The following is a 20,459-nucleotide window of genomic DNA, read 5'->3' as shown; positions in this document are numbered from 1 at the left end:
AGTTACCTCACTGTATTCAGATTTCTGTGTGCTGGGTTTCATGGTTCCCTAATTAAGTCCCTCTACTCCTTTCCTGTTTGTTTTTGCCTTCCTAAGCCCACCTTTCCATGTTCCTTCTCCACAGGGAGCTCTTGGCTGTATAGGTATGCATTCCTCCTGAAGTTAAAGCTAATTTCTGATAGTTTTGATATGCCCTTGGCATCTTCCAGGGTCTGCTCCATAAAAGCAGAAACAAGTCATGCTCATCCTTTTTAAGACTGTATGTCTGTTCCATCTATGGTTTTTCTATAGCAGAAGACAATAGCCAAACCTGACTTTTTCTTAGCACAGTGTTAAATAGTCATTTTCATTTATCATAAAAAGCAATTACCATGATATCAAGTTTATAATGAAAACTGTCAAAAGCAACCATCAGAGATGGTTCTCTGTCTTTTTCCAGCTATGAATTCTTCTGCGGCGGTAGTATTTGTGAGCTACCCTGGCACAAATTGCTCTTAATTAATTTCTCTCACAGTCTGAGTGGTCACCACCCAGGGGAGGATGCCCAACCTCTTTTTGTGCTGTCTCATTAGTCACAAGTAATGAGCACATGCACAAATTGCAACTCTGTTTCCTAACACTTCAGACCGGGTGGCAGCATCAGGAATAAACTACCAGAACTCACCAAGAAGTTTGCTTCTGGCTGTGTTGTTTTCTGTTCACATCCAGATCTACAGCTACTTGGTAAGCTGCCTTCACTCATCTTTTCTCATCATCTAAGGTTATGCTAAACAGACATTTTCCTCATTTTTAGCACTGTCATCCCATGTATCATTTTCCTGCTCTGCTTTCTGGTGGACTTTTCATGTGTAAGACTCTCATGTCTTAGGAATTCATATACACTTTAAGAGGAATTATGGTCTTACTTTAAAAGTCTCCAGTAATAGTTGCATCAAAATCTCAGGACCCAGTCAACAGTTACTGTCTGTTTTCAGTATCGGTACAGTGTCTTGGAGACATGACAGTTGTCTAAATTCTTTCTAATATTCCTGTTCTCCTAGAGTATTTATGTTGCTGTGATTGCTGATTTCTATAATACAACTGTGAAGAGAAGGAAACTACTTGCAGGATAGTCCTCATTTGTAAGAGGCTACCTGACCTTAATTTCTCATGAAGCTGCTTCCAGAACTTCACATTTGTTCATTGTCTTCTTCCATACCTGCAGTATCACTAACATTTGGGGTGGAAGCAGAACAATTTAGTAGGCAAGCTGTGGACTATTAAATCATTGATAGTGTTGAAAGGTACTGGCTTTTGCCCAGCACATCTGGTACTGGCCTTCTTATGACACGGGAAGGAGATTTTAAAGTAGTTTCCTCAAAAGTATTCCTCTGCCCCAATCACCTCAGGTGCGTATGTGTTGGCTCAAGTTCTGGTTTTCATATATACTGAACCGTGATGTGTCATGAACGCACATTGTCTGGTTACAAGTAGAATAACAACTAATAACGTAACTGATTATAAAATATTACAAGTGGCATGAACTCTAATTGGAAGACATGATCCTCAGTCACTGTTAATAACAACCTCACTTTTAAGTCACCAAAACGCTTTACTTTGGGTTAGTCCAAAGCACTGAGAATACCAGCATGGAGAAAATTCATCACCATGAATGATACAAAGTGAAGATGGAGGGCAGGAGATTAAGGTTGTTTTTTTTTTTTTCTGATACGAGGTCAGGAGTGTGAAAAGAGAAATAAGGCACAAAGAACCAAAATTGAAAACAAATGTTAGCTCACCTCTCTGCAGGAATTCCTAGGTGAATTAATTTTTACCATAAATCAAAAGTGAATTAAGACAAAATTAATTAAGTATTGAATGAAAGGCAGATATGTCCAGCAATTAAACAGATATGCAGTCCTCTCTCTTGAAATTCCCTTCCAAATCATTGGGAGTTCCTTTGCCCATGTAGACATTTAATCTTGATCCTGTAAATTAAAATTGGTCGCAGTTAAGTTGCTACACTTGACCATCAGGCCAGCGTTGGGATGGGAGAGCAAACCTTAAGGGCAGAGTATCATTATGGGCTCAGTTTGCCTATGATCTCTCGCAGTTGCTGTGATGTTGCTAGCACAAAATGTGTGTTCAGAAACAGGTTGAACTGTTTTGCTCCCTGCAAAAATTGACTGTGCAAGTCCTAAGACTGTTTTTAATTCCAAATTCCTTTTGTAAAATAAAATGGGCCTAGAACCATTGCCTGCTTTTTCTGAGATAAAATCACAGACTTAGGCACTTGTCATGACTTAATTGGTTATTCATTTACTTTTTTAATTATTTTTTAACAGGCTGCCTTAATTTATTTCTAAAAACTAGAACAAAGGCTTTTGCTGAGTGTTTACTGACAGGGTCTGGGAACTGGCAGCACAAAATCGAGCTTCAGCTTAGCAATCCAGTTGTTGTTTGCCAAAGACAATGGAATTGTATTACTGTATTTTCTTTACTTCTGTCAGAGTGGCATAAAGATACCCTAACCAACATCTGGCCTTTTCATTTCAGATGCAATATGTGAAGCTGTATGACTTAAATAAATCTGCTCATACAGGGTAGGAAAAGGAAGTGCTTAATTTTAGGGAGAGAAAATAAGAACATTAGGGCAAGGTAGCAATGAAGTTGTGACAGGATACCCAAGAACAAGCACTTGCCTAAGGTCAGCTGCAGGGACATGGCTCTGCTGGCAGTGAGTAAACGTGTTCCTGCCGGCCTTCGGTGGGGGTAAATGCTGAGTACAAGCAGATGAGGAGCTTATTCCCACATCATTGCTGCTTCTTATTGTACATATTTCCAGAGTTGAAGGTAGTTTGTTAGGCAGGACTGGAAGACCTGCCATGCAAGAAGCCCCACTCTCTTCCCCCACTGACACTGAATTGATGAGCTCTAAACAAAGATACAGTCATTCATACTGGACAGTACAGTCTACTGTGCCTATTTTAAAAGTACTTGCAGGTACCAGTGACAATGTTGACAAATGTGTCTGGTCCCAAGTATAAGGTGACATTTTCAAATGTTCATCAGGCAGAAGCTGTTAGTCAATGGACAACTGGAAAAAAAAATCTATTTTCATGAAGAGTGCTTCTTCCTCAGTGAGTCCCTTATTCAACAATGAATTGACTCCCAGCCTTGCTCTCAGCAAGTAGTGAATAAGTTGTTGGTAAGTTATTTTGGAAAGAACCCCAATGATGCATTTTTTTCTCATTCTTTCCATTTGGATAAAGTACAATAACAGGTTTGGGGAAATAATTGGGGTTTGGGGCCAAAACAAATTTAAGTTCTCTTACCAAAACAACCCAGAAGATGAAAAAAAATTTCCTGGGGCGAGAAGAAAAGTTTGGACTTCTTCCTCAGAACAAAGTGTTAGAGTGCTGTATATGATGAGAAAAATGAAAGGCAAAACCTATTTCTAAAAAGTAAGAGAAAAAAATGTAACAAGTCATAATTCAGAATTGAAGAAAATCAAAATATCTCACTTTTGAAATTCCAGTTTTGATTTTCCCCCTTATTTTTTTGGCCAGAAGTATATGTAGGATTTGGTAAAAGCTCATGAATGGCTTTGGACAGCAGAAAGCTGCATTTTCCCATGGAAGAGAAAGGTTGTTTTCAATTTGGATCCACTATCAGTTGCAGGAGCTGCCCCCAGCCAGCCCTGCCAGTAAGAGGAACACGTGAACAATGCCTTGCTGCTCCTCCAGTACTGGTATCTCCAGCTGTGCCCTCAGGCTATCAGTACAGGAAGGCAGAGTCCTACAAACTATCCTTTGCTTCCAGCTTCTGCAGATGAAGATTCCAGAGCACTAATGAGACTTCAGCAGCTCAGTGCCACCCAGTAAGGGTCCAAAGCTCAGAGACACAGCATAAAGCTTTGTTCTCTCACTGCTTGGCTGCACGATTTGCTTTCTAACCAGCTTCATCAAAGAGAAGGAGTCCTGTCATGGTATGGAGGTGCTGGGAGGCTTTGGTAAAACTCCAGGCTTCAAATTCCATGGATACTTGTTCAATACAAAAGTACATATGACCAAAACAGGTGAAAAGTTTCATTTCATTTTGTGTTGTTCCTTTTCATATTTCCAAGTCACAGTTTCTAGTTATTGCTTATTATACAGCACTAGAAACTCTAACTGAAGCTGTGTTTGTTTTCTAAACTTTCCTCAATATGTGGGCTGGACAATTTTCCCCTTTTAAGGCTTCCACATTTTTTTTTTTTCCATTTTACTCATCCAACGAAAGCTAGGCAGCTTGGCTATTTCTGCATATACTATGTATGCTTTTTCAATTAATTACTTGATCAATTTTTACAGGCTTAAATCCAGTCAATGTGAAAAACTATTTCATTCTAGTTTTACATAATACTCAATGTGTACATCTGGAGTTCTTAACATGGAAACATAAGCCTTCTATTACAGCAAACCTTCTTTTTCCTCCTTTACTTCTGCAAATCCCCCAGAGGACTTCCAGTTGGTATTAGATGGATTGATTTGACCAAGTGATAGTTTCTTTCTTTAAATTTGTCCATACTTTAATGACTAATTCAAAGTAGCTTGCACTTTTGTTTCCTCATTAAGTGCTGTATCAGATCAGAGAGCATGGATTAAATATTTTTAACCTGAAAAAGGTTTTTGATCCGTTTAATGAGCTTTCAAAAATGTAATGAAAAATCTATGAAGTGCATATTTAGAATGGCTCAAGCTACACAAACCAAGGTGAAGCATCCCAAGCACCTCTGCCTGCAATGGGAAATGCATAACCTGATACCTTATCTAAAGGCAGCCACATGGCAGCCACACAGCAGCCACACTGACCAGCTGCCACTGCCCTGGAAGCTACACAGTTCCCTTCTCTGCACATCAGCAGTGCCCCTCTCCTCTTCAGCTGTAATGCCCACCTCTTCCTGGTGTTATGTCCCTATGCGCTTGTAAGATTATATGGTTTCCCTTTTTAAAAAAGGCCCAAAAAATCATTTACAGAAACATCAGCCCAGATAAGACAAAGTACTCAATAAATTTTCAGATATGCTCACTACCTAACAGAGTATTTTCCACAGTATTAGTAACCTCGGCCTCTTTTATTAATCACATAAAGCACAATATCCTTTAATACACTGCTGCTGTCAGCTGGATCACTCTGCGAGTGCAATTAGGTTCTTCAATGTAGAAGTCATTAGTATTTGACTGAAATGTTCAATGCCATGGAATTTGTTACTTTGATGCAATTTAAATATTGTGTGGTGATTTGGATGCAATCATCTCTTCAGATACAACTCTGGTGGCAGGATTGCTAGACTGAGCTAGACAGGTACTTTTAGTGATATGATTCCCAGACCAGCCTTTCAGGGTGGGATTTCTCTTCCCCTCAGAAATACATACATAGAAGACCAACTGTTACCATATAGGCTTGGATTATTTAAATTATGAAGGAAGATACATTTTTAAAGAATATTCTATATTTTTCTGTTCCCTTCAACTACTGTCAGCATAAAGAAAAATCCTTCCTAAATAATATAATTGCAGAATTGTACCATGAACTCTGGTGCTAGCTGGAATGCACTTCTGAGTGGACATCTTCAGGTTGCAAATGGAGGTTATCCTTGTCCAAAGCAATCTTCCTTTAGAGATTTAACTCTGCTATATGATACAGAAATACTATAAACATAATATTTTCTGACAACATTTTGGCTTTTCTACTTGCAGTACCAGCTTGGTCCTTCAATTTTGAGATAAGCAGATATGAAAAACAAAGAGAGTCAACTTGAGCAAACCTCCAAAAATGCTGGATACTGAGTTTGGGATAAACCCAAATACATACTTTTATGTCACGCAGTTCCACTATCTAACATTTGAATGGTGCATCAGAAAGAAATCAGCATTTCAGTGAAGGTAGCAGCAATAAACAGTTAACTTCCAGGGGGAGTGCTATCTGCTTTAACATTTATGGGCCATTGGTTTTGATTTGTTTGGATTTGGGGTTTTTTGTGATTTTTTTTCCTTCCCTTGGCTATGAACATTTTTGATTAGTTTCCTGGAAGTGTGCAGTGCATCTGCAAGTTCTCTGAACTGTACATCTCCCATTCACATGACTTACACAGTAGAGTCTTTTTTTCCATGTTTTTTTTTTTATCTTCTTTCAGGTAATGAACACATAATAAATACAAAGTTAGAAAGCCCTGTGATTTTTGCAGTGCCAGTGAGGTCTCATGATTAACCTGCAAGGTAGGGCATGAAATGCTAAGAAACAAATGTTCCATGAGATAGGAACTGCACATAGTAAATGGAGCAAACCATGTTTTAATGTTTTATATGAATGCTTCTGCTTTGTTTTCCCAAGGGTAAAATAATATTTTTTTATTTTTGTTTCATATACTGAAACTGGTAAATACACTAATGACAATTACTGAGAACAGCTTACGGACAAAAATTAAGCAAACTACATGTGTGGCAGAGAAAAAGGCACGTAGTCCTGCTCTACTTGAAGTAAAATACATGAGTTTCAAGCTTAGCTAAAAAGTGGGAGCATTCAATTTCATTTACTTATCAAGCCAAACTCAGTTACCTAGTAAGCTGGATCAGGAGGTGATTGAATTTCTAACTAGCACGTATTCCTAAGTGGCAGTTGTGTTTAGATCTGCCACAGTGGCTGCAATAACTACAGCTACAAGTTATAGCTAAACACACAGTCATCCATAAGGATTTTGCTTTGGAGCCTAAAGATCCACCTGGAAAAGGATCTTGAAGCATGAGAAAGTTTCTGACCAGCAGGGAAACATTCAGCAAAACCATACATGTCGTGAGGTCAAATTTATGTAAAGTCAATCTGAAATCCAGCAGTCTTTACAGCAGAATAACAGTTTTGGGGAACAGCTGACTCCACAAAGCAAAAAAGATCCTAGAGAAAATCTTCAATTCATATTAAACTTTTCTTCTAACAAACCTTCAAACTGATTCCCTTCTTTTGGCCAGTTAGTGCTTCACAATATTTGTGCAAATCTGCACCTGCTCTGGTTTGACATGTGCAAATGGATTAAGGAGTAGCAAGTACTCCAGAATTAACATATCTTCTGCACATAAGAAATCAGTGGACTAATCAATAAAAGTTATTAACTATAGAAAGTTATTAATTATAGAAAAATTATTAATTATAGAAAGATCTCACTGTATTTTATTCTGCTTTCCCTTTGCCAAAGAGTTTACTGAGTTCAAAGTTCATGTAACCTGTAAAAACAGGTTCTAACAAATGTCTGGCTGTTAGACCTGTGCAAACCCTGCCACAGCTTTCACTTGTCTTCCTCTTCTTTAAGCCTTTCATCATTACATGTTCTATAAAAAGCAAAAATTAAAGGACGGGCTCTTGCATGCCTCTGAAGAGAGAACTGAAATATGTATAATGGAATAATTGAAATACACATAAAATGGAATAAAGGCTCATAGAATTTTTTTTAAAACATCTAAAGTCTATCAGATAAAAATAATAAATTTACCTCCAATATTTGATTTTTCAGGAAGTGACATGCATTTCAGAAATCCTCTGTCTAGAAACTCTGTCATTTTAAAGTTGTTTTGACACTAAGGTCAACCTTACTGTCTTACAGGTAAGATCCTGCCAACCCAGACATTGGAAATAACAAGGAAATTAACCACTGGGATAATTTGAGAAAGGAATGGAAAAAATGTTAATGTCTTTTGGAAATCTCCAGCCAGAATGCCACACTGATAGGAAAAATGTTTTGAGTCTTATACAGCAGATGTCAAATTTGGCTGCAATCTGGTTCAGTAAAGACAGGTCAGAAGGACAACTGGGAATCGATACTTTTCTTTAAGGAGGGGACAGCACAGCTTTGTGCATCCCTTCTAGGGAAATACGAAATAATTCCAACTTTCCTGGGCATGCTTTTCCCAGGTGCTGGACAAAACAATGGAAAATTAATCTTTATGGTGTTTTTCATACATTTCCTAAGCACAGACATGTCAGAATATGAAGAAGATTTGATCATGAAGAAGTAAACAATAATCTTTATCCTGATATATATATTAAATTATATGAAAAAGATTTAACTTTTGTAGCAGGTCATTTTATCATGAGTGGCAACTTAGCAATACTATATGTGACCTCTCTGAAATCAATATAATTTTCGTAAGAAGAAAACCATCATTTTTCACTGGTAGCCCTGAAGTTTTTTTATCATTATTATTATTGAGAAATTATACTAATTTCTAAAATTTATAACCAAAATATTCATCTCCCCACCTCCTAAAGCACATCCCTGTGCTTGTCCTTGGACAAGAGCATGCCTGTGTCAACTAAAACTAAAAATGTCTAAAATTTCTTTTTAGAAAGAAAATAACTGAGACAATAGATAAAAGATAAACTTATGCTGCTATTTTTTTTACATCCTTTGTTCACCTTTTACATCTTTACATCACTTTGTTGAAGTGTTATAGAACCTGTTCTGCTTACAAGGCTGTAAGTGTACTTCCCCTGGAGTACTTACAATACAGCAAAATCCAATACAATGTGAATCTTGTTCTTTGAGTTCTATGTCCACTGGTATACAGCAAACTGCTAAAATACAAGATCTAATGAGCTGTACCTAGTAATGATCAGCTTCCAAATATTGGTCTTGTGCAACAGAGCAACTCTGATCTTCTGCACAACTAAGCAGCTGTGCATCTTGCCCAGCCCCTCAGCCAGTGATGTTTGTTTGGTTTAATTAGTTAACATTACAAAGAGATGTGTCCTACTCATCACAATAGCTTGCTATGACTGCTCATTACGCTGTGGTGGACATTGCAAAGAGTAGCTTTTCTATACTGAAAGGTAAGCTGAAATTAACCCCACTCCCTGTTTCTGTCACCTTGTATGAATGTCAGCGTCAGGTTCCTGGTTCATAACCTTTTATCTCTTGAAAATATTAAACATAAACCACCCTCTGATAAGCAGTGATAATGCATTTTGCAAGGGAGTTGTAAAACAGATAAGGCTGTTAAGAAACCTGACTTACATTTTTTTCTCTGGCTCAAGAGAAGTTCCTACTCTGTGCATACAAAACCAGGCTACAGCAAAGAGAATAAAAGTAACCAAATGAAGGTGTGAGTGTACTATGCCTCTTGTATAATAATTGAAATTTTTAAATTATAAGAGGAAACAGGATTTTTTTTTTTAATTTTAGCCTTTTCTGACTCCTGCAACAAATCAGTAGTGTTCCCCCTGCCAATTTATGGCCCATTTAGTGGAGGAAGGCATTTTATCTCTCTGTTAGTGGTTACATCTAGTTATCTACCTACCACTGTATGAACTTTCAGTCTATTTGCTAGTGATTTCTTATCAAAAGTTTTAAGTGTCATTTGATTCTGATAACTGTCATCTTAAATGGAGGTTAGATTTATTAGTAAAGTTCAGACTAAACGTTGGTCAAACCAGTCACCAACTGTATTTCATCTGCATATCCCACATTAGCCCATAACCCTCAAGGTGGTGAAAGGGATGCTTCGTATCTCAACATTTCACTTGTCTCTTTCAAGTTATATTTTTACCATGACTTTCCAGGTTTTAATGCTTGATTTTGTAGCTGGAGTTCAACACTAGAGCTCAACATGTCTTCACTAGGTTTATGATTGACTTAACTGATCATCTACTCAAACACTGTTCCTCAGTTTCTTGGTATAAAATAAGGGAGATAAACGGTTTTGCTGCTTCACTAGGAAGTTGAAACCCAGTCAATAATGTAATGCTAACAAAACATCTTCAGTCTCATATGACAGTCATTGTCAAAACTCAAGATATTACTAATTTAGCAGTGTTTAATAATAACAGCTCAAAGAATAAAAATGTTCCCACTATGAGGGTGTAATGGGTGAATACAAGGTGTGATCAGAGAGGGAAGGAAAACATCTGAGTTTTCCTTTGATGCCCAGAGATTTTTTTGGTTTGTTCTGCAAGTTCTTACAGGGCTAAAATTTTGGCTCTGACTGCCTTTTCTGGTTGGTGGCACACAGAGCAGCAGCAAGGGCACGTGTCCTTGGTGACCCTTGGGTGGCATGAGGTAGGTACAAGCACAGATGAGCTTTGCCAGTAGCTGCCCAAGAAGGCTGGTAAGGCCAGTGGGGGCAGAAAGGAGGAGTCATTTGAGGTTGAGGACAAAGGGGAGAAAGAATAGCCCCCGGAGTTAGATCAGGAGCAATCCAGGTTGCCACAGTGCTGTTTTATAGGGTTGTTTCTATAGCATGCAACAGAGGGCACGTCTTTTACAGTGGGAAGTAAACAGGAACGACCTCAGCACAGTGTTTCAAGTTTTTTAATTAGATTGCCCTTCACATTTTTATCACGTTTCAGCTAGAGTGCAGGCTGCAAATGCTGGCTGCCGCAAAGTCAGGCTGAACGTGCTCATACACACACGTGTCCCTGCATACTGATAATTCACCAACTTGCTCAGCTTTTCCTTACAGCGTTTCCACTGGTGTATCCTTGCTGTTTTACTGTCATGACAGGGTTTCTGCTGAGCTAAGAAACAGCACTGGCTTCAGCTACTGAGGTATTTTCCTCTCTTTTAAATAAATCATTCAACATATGGAAGAGCAAATGAAGGATGGAAGGTGACTTTTTAATAAAATGCAATAGTAACTCTCACACAGTCCACAGTATAGACAATGCATTACAAAATGTCCAAGCTTTAAACAGAAGATTTAAAGCTGTTGCCTTCTAGATTTGTCAGTGTTTTCCTGACCTGTGCATTCTTGGGAAAGGTAAGGAGCTTCTTTCATACACCATAACATTCAGCAAAATATGAACAAGTATGATTCATAATAATAATTTTTTCTGCTCAATAGGAAATTTAGCCTTGGTTTTAACGTGACTGCTGACACCACAGAAACACTAGATTATCTTTTATGGGAACGACTATTCCCAATTAAAAATGTGTATTTCAGAGCTTTAGCCCACACATTTTTCCCTCTCCAAAAAAAAAAAAAAATTCATCAGACTGGGGTTTTTTTTTGCATTTACTGACTGATTTTTACTATCAGGTACACATCTGCCTTTCTATCTGTAGAACCTGGGCATTTCATCCTTTCTACTCTCACAGCATTTCTACGGATGAGGAAAGGTGTATTTAATAAATTCTATTTCATAAATAGATAAATATTTAATAATTTAAGTTAAATACTCTTTCTTTTTCAATAAATAGGGGGAGAAAATATCTGCCCAAGATCACGCAAGTCAGTGGTAGAAGAGCTAAAAAAGCAAACAAATCATAACTTTCCTTGTCTCTCCACTCAACTTGTAACTCTTTCTTGCCAGTTACAGTGGGAACATTGATATAGATAAATTTAAGTATTTTATTTTCTTTTCTTAAATCTACCTTAATGTGTAGCATAAGTCTTGCCCATGATGCTGAAGTCTTCCTTCTTCAATGAAAACATTTTTATGAAAACATCAGTAACAGGAAATGTTATCCAACACTGTAACATTTTTAGCTTTATATAAAATAGACAGTCAAAGCAGGAGAAAGTAGTACATATGTTTTAAAAGCTTTGGATTTTAGCTAGTCTCTTTTCATGTCTAGGACCATTGACACAGCAAGCCACACAACTCTTCTGCATGAAAATACTGAAATCACTAAATGCAATGCATAATATTTACTAAAGTCACCACTGTTCTTCAGTGTTGTTGGTTACTTTAAACTCATAATATTTTCAAAACATATGTTGGCATGGGAAACAAAAATAATCAGAATGAAAAAAACACAATAACATAATTTTATAATCTAAGGTTTAACCAAGTCAGATGTTCTTTTTTTTGAAAGAGTGAGCCTTATGTACTGAGTCTCAAACAACAAGAAACACAGCCTTCTCAAACTCAACCTAAATTTTTGGTTTCCATGAGAATGTCAACTACGACTACTGTGATTCATCCAGTGCAACATTTCAAGAGGATTTTAGAGATTAATGGATAATGGGTTTGGTTTATTTAAACAAACAGCATGCCTACTGGAAGTTTTCACTGTCCTGAACCATCTTCTTTATAGGCTTTCACCTGGGAAAAAATGGGTTGACATTTACAAACATGATGTACCCCTTACATTCAAGGTGGGATACAATTCCCATGTTCAGACACATAATTTTAGTTGTCTGCTTGTAAAGAAGGTGTCCAGTTCCCATTACTGTCAATGAAGATCCAGCCTATAATGTGAGATACCCAGAGTGCAGAAAACTGACCAGCTCATCTTAAAGGAGATATCTACTTTATTGACTAGACTCCTGTTGACTATAATGGGAATTTGGACATACAGTTCATATGCAGGCATCAACACATAGTCACATAAATGTAGATATCTGAGTCTGTCAGCTGAATCCCATTCCCAGTGCAGGCTGTACAAAAGCCAAGTGCAGACATAATTTTCTGAACAGAATTTTAATCCTCTCTCAATAACAAGCAGAATTTGCTAATGACCAGGTGTTTAATCTCGCCTGTAAAACTGCTTCATGCTGTGTACATAAATCAGCATTAATTGGACCAAAAGCAGGATTCTAAGTGCCCTTCCAGCTATCGCACTTCCCACCAGCACGACTACATCTCCTCCCTCCTGCTTTAGTGGGACCTATGTCCTGGCACTGGGACACCCTTTTCCTCTGGGACACTCAGAGTAAGACCCATGACACACACCCAGCAAAGCAGCAATTTCAAAGCTGTGTGTCCCATGGCGCTCTGAGCTGCTGGTAGAGAAGGGCTTCTCACCCTCCCTCTTGTTCATGTTTAGCACTTCAGTAAATCTTGGCTTTGTCCTGTTCCATGGCTGGCCTTTGATGTGCTTTTGGCAAGGGAGGAATTGTTGTTTGTTGGACTCTGGTTAAAGCTATCATAAACACACGCTGGGGTCTGGGGCTGGAAAAAAAGACAATAATAACTTTCTTGATTAAAATATAAATAATTCTCCAAGCTCTGAAGAGAAATAACTGGGTACTGAGCCTAGATTCTTTTTTAACAGGTTTACAGGTAGGTGAACATTGCAGGATGATGCTGTTCCACAGCATTACAATACAAATGGCTTGGAGGTGTAAAAGTGACTTACAGATGTTCAGGTTGTGTCTTCTTATAGTATAGTGTCCAACATAAGAAAATAAAAAAAAAAAAAACAAACAAATCCAATGCATTTGCAGTGAAACAGTTTGAAAGCTCCTCCTGTCTGCTGCCTTCGACATATGGTATGAATTTACTTGTAATTAATTAAAAGCTTTTTTGAATGATATCAAAAAGGGAAACACAGTGCATATTGACTTCAAGGATATTTAGTAATGAGTTGTGCAGCTGGGATCTTCTAACTATTTCCATAAATATCTGTTCATCAGAATAGTACAACTGAGTCCTAGTGAATGACATAGACTGTTATAAGGAGGAGCAAGAGGAAGAAACCCTTTTTTGATTTTTCATCAACCTAAAAAATATTGTATCCATTAATATATCAAAGTAATGTTTGAATAACAACCATTTAAGAACTGAATTTCTCCTTTTTCTTTGAGTTTACTTTTTGTAAAACTGATCTCAAACAGTTTTTTAGAACCCTTATTTTAGCATAATTCTGCAATGGAATTAAAGATCCCCTAAAATGAAGTATTGCTTCTCTGAACATTAGCTATTTTATGGGCCCATGCTGCCTGAATTTATTCCTGTACTAAGTAATTCATTAGACAATTAGGAAACCATTCAGAAGCTTCAAAGACAGTTTGGTAGCATAGAAGAGATAATTTGACATCTTTTTGAAAAGAATAAAGAAAAATTAAAAAATACATGGCAGCAGTTACAGTTATTTTTTAATGTTAATACCCTTTCTCTCATAATCACAGATACATAAAGGGAGATCAGTATATTTCAAAATATCGTTTAATCTTTTTGGCAAGCTGTTGCAAACTAGAAAAGCTTAATCATTTCCTGAATCTTTAAGAGCTATTCAGGTATGTTCTTGGGCGTACCTTCGAAGCACTAACTCCTCCTTAGAAGGTAATATCCTGCACCAGACCTTTCTGATGCCCTTCTTAATTTAGGTCCAACCAGAAGTTCATTAGAATTCTTGTAATCTATGTAGAAAGTAGTACAACAGAAGGAAAGTTTAGTGAAAGCCTGAGCATGACTGGGCAGTGATGCATACAGAAATGTAAACTTACATAACTAGTTTAATGTTGCAAACACAGAAATAAGTGTTCAGCACGGCATGAAAACAGTACAGACTGTCCTGATCTAGGGTTTACACCAATAGGAAAGAAAACAGGATCTGTATTTCACTAGTTCCCTTAGTTGCCTGAGCACTCCCTGATCTGTGTGAAGGGTTTCCTTCAATCTTGTGAGTGTAAATTGTCAAAGAATAGAGAAAATTGTTAAAGATTGGAGAAAACATGTTCCTAAAGTCTGTGTACCTGTCAGATGAAGGACTGGGTCAGGAAGTTATGGGAAACGCAGGTAGTTTTAGATTCCAGTCTGTGGAGTATGCAGACGACTAAGGTCAGTGAATACTTTTACTTCTCAAGTGGAAGGAGGAAGAAGTAGAAAAAGGAGATTGTAGCGATAACTGAAAGTCTACCACATGGTACTGAAAAGGGGAGTATATTTAGAAGATTTCAGCATCTCCCTTTTAAGCACTAGGACTTGACATAGGCAGCTTTGGGACATGGAGTTCTTACTCTGCATCTCCACACAAGCTATCTGTGTGACAAACAGGTGTAATACTTTGTTCCTCCCCTCAGCCCTGTCAGTCAGTCTTGTTCCCTCCCAACCAGAACTCAGTGCCATGAAATCCAGCATTGGGACTGGCCAACATAGACACAGCAATCTGAGATGCAGCAACCACCAGTTGGCAGAAATCCTACTGCTGTTGTCTGAAGTGTCAAAACATTTTTCCTCAGAAGGGAATATGGACAAGTGTGTGTAAATAGGCTGTCATGGAGAAAAACAAAAAACAAACCAACAAACAAAAAAGGAAAAAAAAAAACAACCCAGCTACCCCAAGGGAAAATAGTGCGACAACATAATGCAATTTTATGAGCAGAAGTAACAACTTGTCTAACCCAAGAGACTTAAGCCATGTTTACAATTAGGGTGGTTTATTTTGCTGCTCAGTTGTAATCTGTGCACAAGTAGTATAAGACAGATACCTTCAGAAATTTGCCCCTTCCCCCCTGTTCCAAAAAAATTCCTCACTAATCCTGGGATGCTTTTTCCCATTCATGCCCTCAGTGGCCACATAACTTGGAGGCAATCATGAGGTGTAATGTTACGAGATAGCTAGGATATTTGACACTCAAAGCATGGAAAAAAGATTGAGAACTTCTAAACAAAGGAAAAATGTGGTTTGGGGGTGAGGGAGGTGGTGATACCAGCTGTACAGGCAGGTGTTGCAGCTCTCAGAAGAGAGGACAATCATGGTGTGGAGCATTGGGAGGGTGTTATAGCAGATGATTTAGGAACAACTGTGCTCCTGAACCACATAGCATCACCTCCAGCCCAGTCCTAGTACAGCCACCCTCTCCATCAGTCAGGGAGTATACATATATGTTATTTAAATATGGAGCCCATTTCTATTTGTCTTAAGAGGTTTATTTCATTTAGGGTTAAATGCTTTATAGGTCTCTTCAAACACTTGTCTTCTGCCTCTGCTTTTTAAACTATCCTTTTCCTAGATTAAATAGTATCACTGGAAGGTCACTGTCTGTGAAAATCTTGGAGGGCGGGGGGAGGGCAAACAAACAAACCAAACAAACAAAAACACCTAACAAAAAGAACAACAAACAAACAAACAAAACACACAACTCCATTTTAACCATAGCCTGTCCTGGCAAGGAAAACACTCAGTGGTGTGCTCGTAAGAGTCATGCAGTACACGTTTGATGAGCAGGGATGTTTACACTGATTCCTTTAGATGATCACATTCGCTGACCCTTGGGAGTGTATAAACGTTTAATCAGAACATCATTCAGTACTAAACACATGCTACCTGTGTGAATAACATCTGTTGGATTCTGTCATGTTATTTAAATTATATATGTGTACAAAATGCTAGATTATTGGAGGAGTAGAGGCTAGAGCAAAAGAGAGGTCTTTTCCCTCAAGATTTGGCATTGTGTTGAAAAATACAAATACTTAAAGGAAAGTATTTGTCACTTGGTAATTCCCTCTGAGAGCCTGAGACTAAAGAATAAATGAACTGAAATGATCTCTGCTGCCAACACCTTGTCCAGCACTGTGCAGCATGTTCAAAATGCTGTTCAGGTCAAAGAAAGCAGCTTGGCTGCTGCTGCCCTTGTATTAAAGTCTTCTGAAATTTTCTTCACATTTCTGTATATGAACTGTTGATAATTCATCATCACCTAACTTTTTGATGTGAGATGGGACTGAGTCCTTGAATAAGATCTTTCAGAAACACAATGTGAAGTTTCTACCCACACAACTTCATTCATCCAGGGTTGTGTTAGCAAAACATTATGAAATCCTACCAGTTAACAAATCATATCAGTAGTTATGTCTACACTGCTAAAAATGTCTAACTCTTGAAGGAATCTATGGCCTGCCTCTTAATCTGATCTTCCTTTTCATCTCATACTGTGCACCCAAAACCCAAAGACATACCGATTACTTCTTGTCTTTTAACCATCCATAGCGTTGTGTATGAGTGCTGAGCAGTGATGTCACACAGAAAGTAAAAACAAAGAGAGATATTTTTTATAATCCAAAGTGAAGGACAGGCACTGCATGCTCCAGGACATATCTTGACAGTGTGCACAAATGAGGGAACAAAGACCATGATCCAGGATGGCAGAAGATGGAAAGGACAAAAACTGTCCTATAAAAATTCGTTCTTAGGAGAAAACTCAGGAATGAACTATTCTCAAAACCAACTCCTCTTTCATCTGAAAGTGAACAAATTGGTTCACTCCAAAAAGACACCCGGAATTTAATTTATACAACATGTCAACAATCCATCAGAGGATATGTACTAGGCAGTGAAGTCAGTTTGCCATTTGTCCAATTTCCCATCTCTCACCATTGACTCAGTTTATACATTACTTCATGTTTTGAACCAAAATACAAGATGTACCACCTTTGTTTCCTTTTGCTCTTTATTATGTTTACCAGCACAACAGAGAAAATAGAGCAAATCACCCACATTTTTCCTGAAATAACCAAAATTAGACACAGCACTCCAGCTGAGGACTTAACAGCACTACACAGGGAAGACACTGCTCCATGTAGTTCACATACAACTCTTCTCTGCTCTTGTGAATTCTGCTTTTTTTTTCACAGCAGGTTGACATCATTGGTTTCTGTTCAGTTTTCCATCCAGTATATGTCCTAGAAGCTACTCTGCAGGAAAGCTGCCTGCAAAGCCATTGCCAACCTCTACTTATTGACAGATTATTCTGACACAAGGATCTTGTGCTTCTGCATGAAAGAATGACCTCTTATTGTTTTTCAAGTCCATAACAAGTTTGTATTAATTGTCAACTCTTTTTATTCCCTTTGCCCATAGACTGCCTTTCCATGAATAACAATAATCCTAGAATCAAATATATTTCCTTTATATTGTTCTAATTCTTCACTGTTTCCTAAAAAATCATGAACTTCATAATTTTACCATGGCATTCATGCAAATCTTCTTCCCTGATCACATTCTTCTTCACAGGATGAAATGCAGAAATCCCATCTCCAGTTACTTCTCTCATCTCTTGAATGAAAATTTTGTTGCTGGCACTTTCCAAGAATGTAAGAGGCATTTTTTTTCCTCTTGCTTATGTTGTCCAATAGATATGCAAGCATGTAGTGGTCTCTTTAATACTTTCGTTCAGCTAGACTAATGAAATATCATCTTCCTAATACTTCTCATCTGATGGACTAAAACCACTTGGTTTGTCTTTCTGCTGATATAGAGAAGTCCCTAGAATAAGTAACTTGCTTGCATTAGGCAGTTCCTCCTCCCTTTCCCTTTCTTGCCTCTCTGCCATTCTGAAATATGTGTATATCTTGACATTCAGTCCTATGAATTATCTCTATAGATCCTTATCAGCCTAAATCACCATTTTGATAATGTATGAAGCTTTCGTGTTTAAGGAATATAAGGAATTCAGCAGAATTACTGCCGTCTGTTCTTCCCATGACCTTAATACTTATACCACTCTATTTAGAAGAAAAAAAAAAAATCTTCTTTTATAGAAAGCAATGAACCACATGACTTTTTTTTCTTTTTTTTTTTTTTAAGGCAAGAAGCATTATAGTAACTACTTTAGAAACTGCAAAATCTTCCTCCTTGTTAGTTAAGTCTCTCTTAAAACAGACATGGAAACTTCATAGGAGAGAAAAAAAAAATGCATTTCCTTGTTTTTGTTCTTTGAGCACATGTGTATTACAGAGAACTTGTAAAACCATTTCAGACTCAATAAATTCTTCCATGTTGTTCGGTTTACAAAAACTTATGATTAACCAGCTATCTTTGATGTAAATTTATTTAGTTAAAGAATTAGAATTAGATATGTTCCTGCTTCCCAGTTTCAGGAAAACCACAAATAAATATTTTGTTTGGTTACAGCATTAGGACTTTTGGACAACATAGCTCAGTTTTTCTCAGAAAGTTCAAGAAAGTTCAAGAAGTGTCGTAACCTATTTCTTGACTCAATTTTTAGTTCTTCCAACACTTACTTCCACCCAGGCTTTCTCCATCCATTCCACCAAATTGCTGACAGCTTTACAGTTGCCAGTGCTATAGCAGTATACTGATAACTTGGTTTTGGTTTGGAGAATTACATTTTGTTAGCTGCTCACTTTAAAGAAACTAGAAGAAACTTCTTAACTTCTAGTTTGCAAATGTGATTATTATCCCCAACTTTTTTACTAGATTAACCAATGGTGTAATTTAGCTTATCTTAGTCAACAGAATTTACCCTGCTCTTATCACCCAAGCTGGAATTCTGAAATCATGGGCTTTCTATTTTGTGCTAATTTAGCTAGGTTTAGCCCACAGCCACCCAACAAGAGTCCTTTTTATTCCCCACAGGTACCCAGCACTGCCAGTTTATATAGCCCAACCTGAATCAGCCAGGAGTGATGGAGAAAATCCTACCTTTCCCCCCCCAGCCCCAGCATTAATTAAGCTTGGGCAGGATCTTTCTATTCATTTGTATATTGACAAAAGTTAACTATGTAGGATATATTCATAAGTCCCGTATTTGTAACCCAAATGGCCAACGTCCATAGCCTGTGAGTCAGTAAATTCAGTGAAGAAGTTGGGAGGATAATGAGCCCCTCCTTTTATACTCACTAAAATATGAGCCTATCTCAGATTAAGGCTGCAAATACTGTGCCATGACTACAGCTACTACCAGTGGTTATTAATAATACCACCGTTGAGCTTGAGTACAGTGCATATATCCCTGTGCTGCTGTAGAAATGTGGGAGTTGATTACAACTAATGGTGACTAGTCCACAAAGCTTACATGACCTATAGTGTAAATGTTCCATTTTGGTCTGATTTCTAAAAAATAAATAAGAAAAGAGGACCTTTTTTTTTTTTTTTTTTTTTTTACCATGATTCTGGTAAGTCTTTTCTGGCTGAATAACAGGTACAACACATGCAAAAAATCATTAACATCAAAGAACAGTAAATAAAGATAAAGGGATAAAGGTCTTTTAAAGCTCCATGCTGTTAATTACAACCCAGCTGCAAGGAAAAGGTAGTTGATCAGCTGTTATGAAGGTAACAGGTAAAACACTGGCCCTGGTTCCCCACTTGTGGGTTTTGGATATAGATTGGGTGTCTTGCTGATGCTCTTCTGGTCTGCTGCAGAAGTTAAAAACCAGTAAAGAGATATGATACTTGTAAAATACAATATATCTTTTTGTGTTTGGCTGTTATCTTGAGGAGCTGATCCAGTAAAGCTGGGTGCCTGCTAATTTTGCATGTCATGCATTGTATTCTCTTCAGTGTTAATGCTTTGCTGAGGAAATGAGTTCTCATTTCCAGCTTGTGTTTTGTCGTCTTTTAATGGGGTTTCTTGTTTATTTGTTTTTAATAATGTTGTGCTTATGGTTAATGGTTTTTTAAAGTAAATATGTCTTCTAGTTGATTCTGTTATGGCTGATGTTAATTAATGAAACTTGACTGTGTTTAATTTTGCTCTTCCTGTCACTAAACACTTTTGGACAGAAGAATAAACACATGGAGGCATAGGTGAATGTTGTCTGTATAGAATAGAATACTCTCAGATGCAGTATTTTCTGAAGTTACACAAATTTTTTTTATATAAAAGAAGAAATAGTATTTCATCTCCAAATCACATTGTGGTACTTTTATTGTAATGCTCCTCCCAAAATTACAAGGGCATTACTGTAAACTACCATTACTTACGTTGCTTCTCTGCCTTCTTTTATTGATGGGAGTTCTCTATGCTTGACATGAGCAC

Source organism: Nesoenas mayeri, assembly GCF_963082525.1.
Source record: "Nesoenas mayeri genome assembly, chromosome: 2".
Lineage (NCBI taxonomy): Eukaryota > Metazoa > Chordata > Aves > Columbiformes > Columbidae > Nesoenas > Nesoenas mayeri.
The sequence above is the reverse complement of the archived record's forward strand: the minus strand, read 5'-3'. Positions refer to the sequence as shown.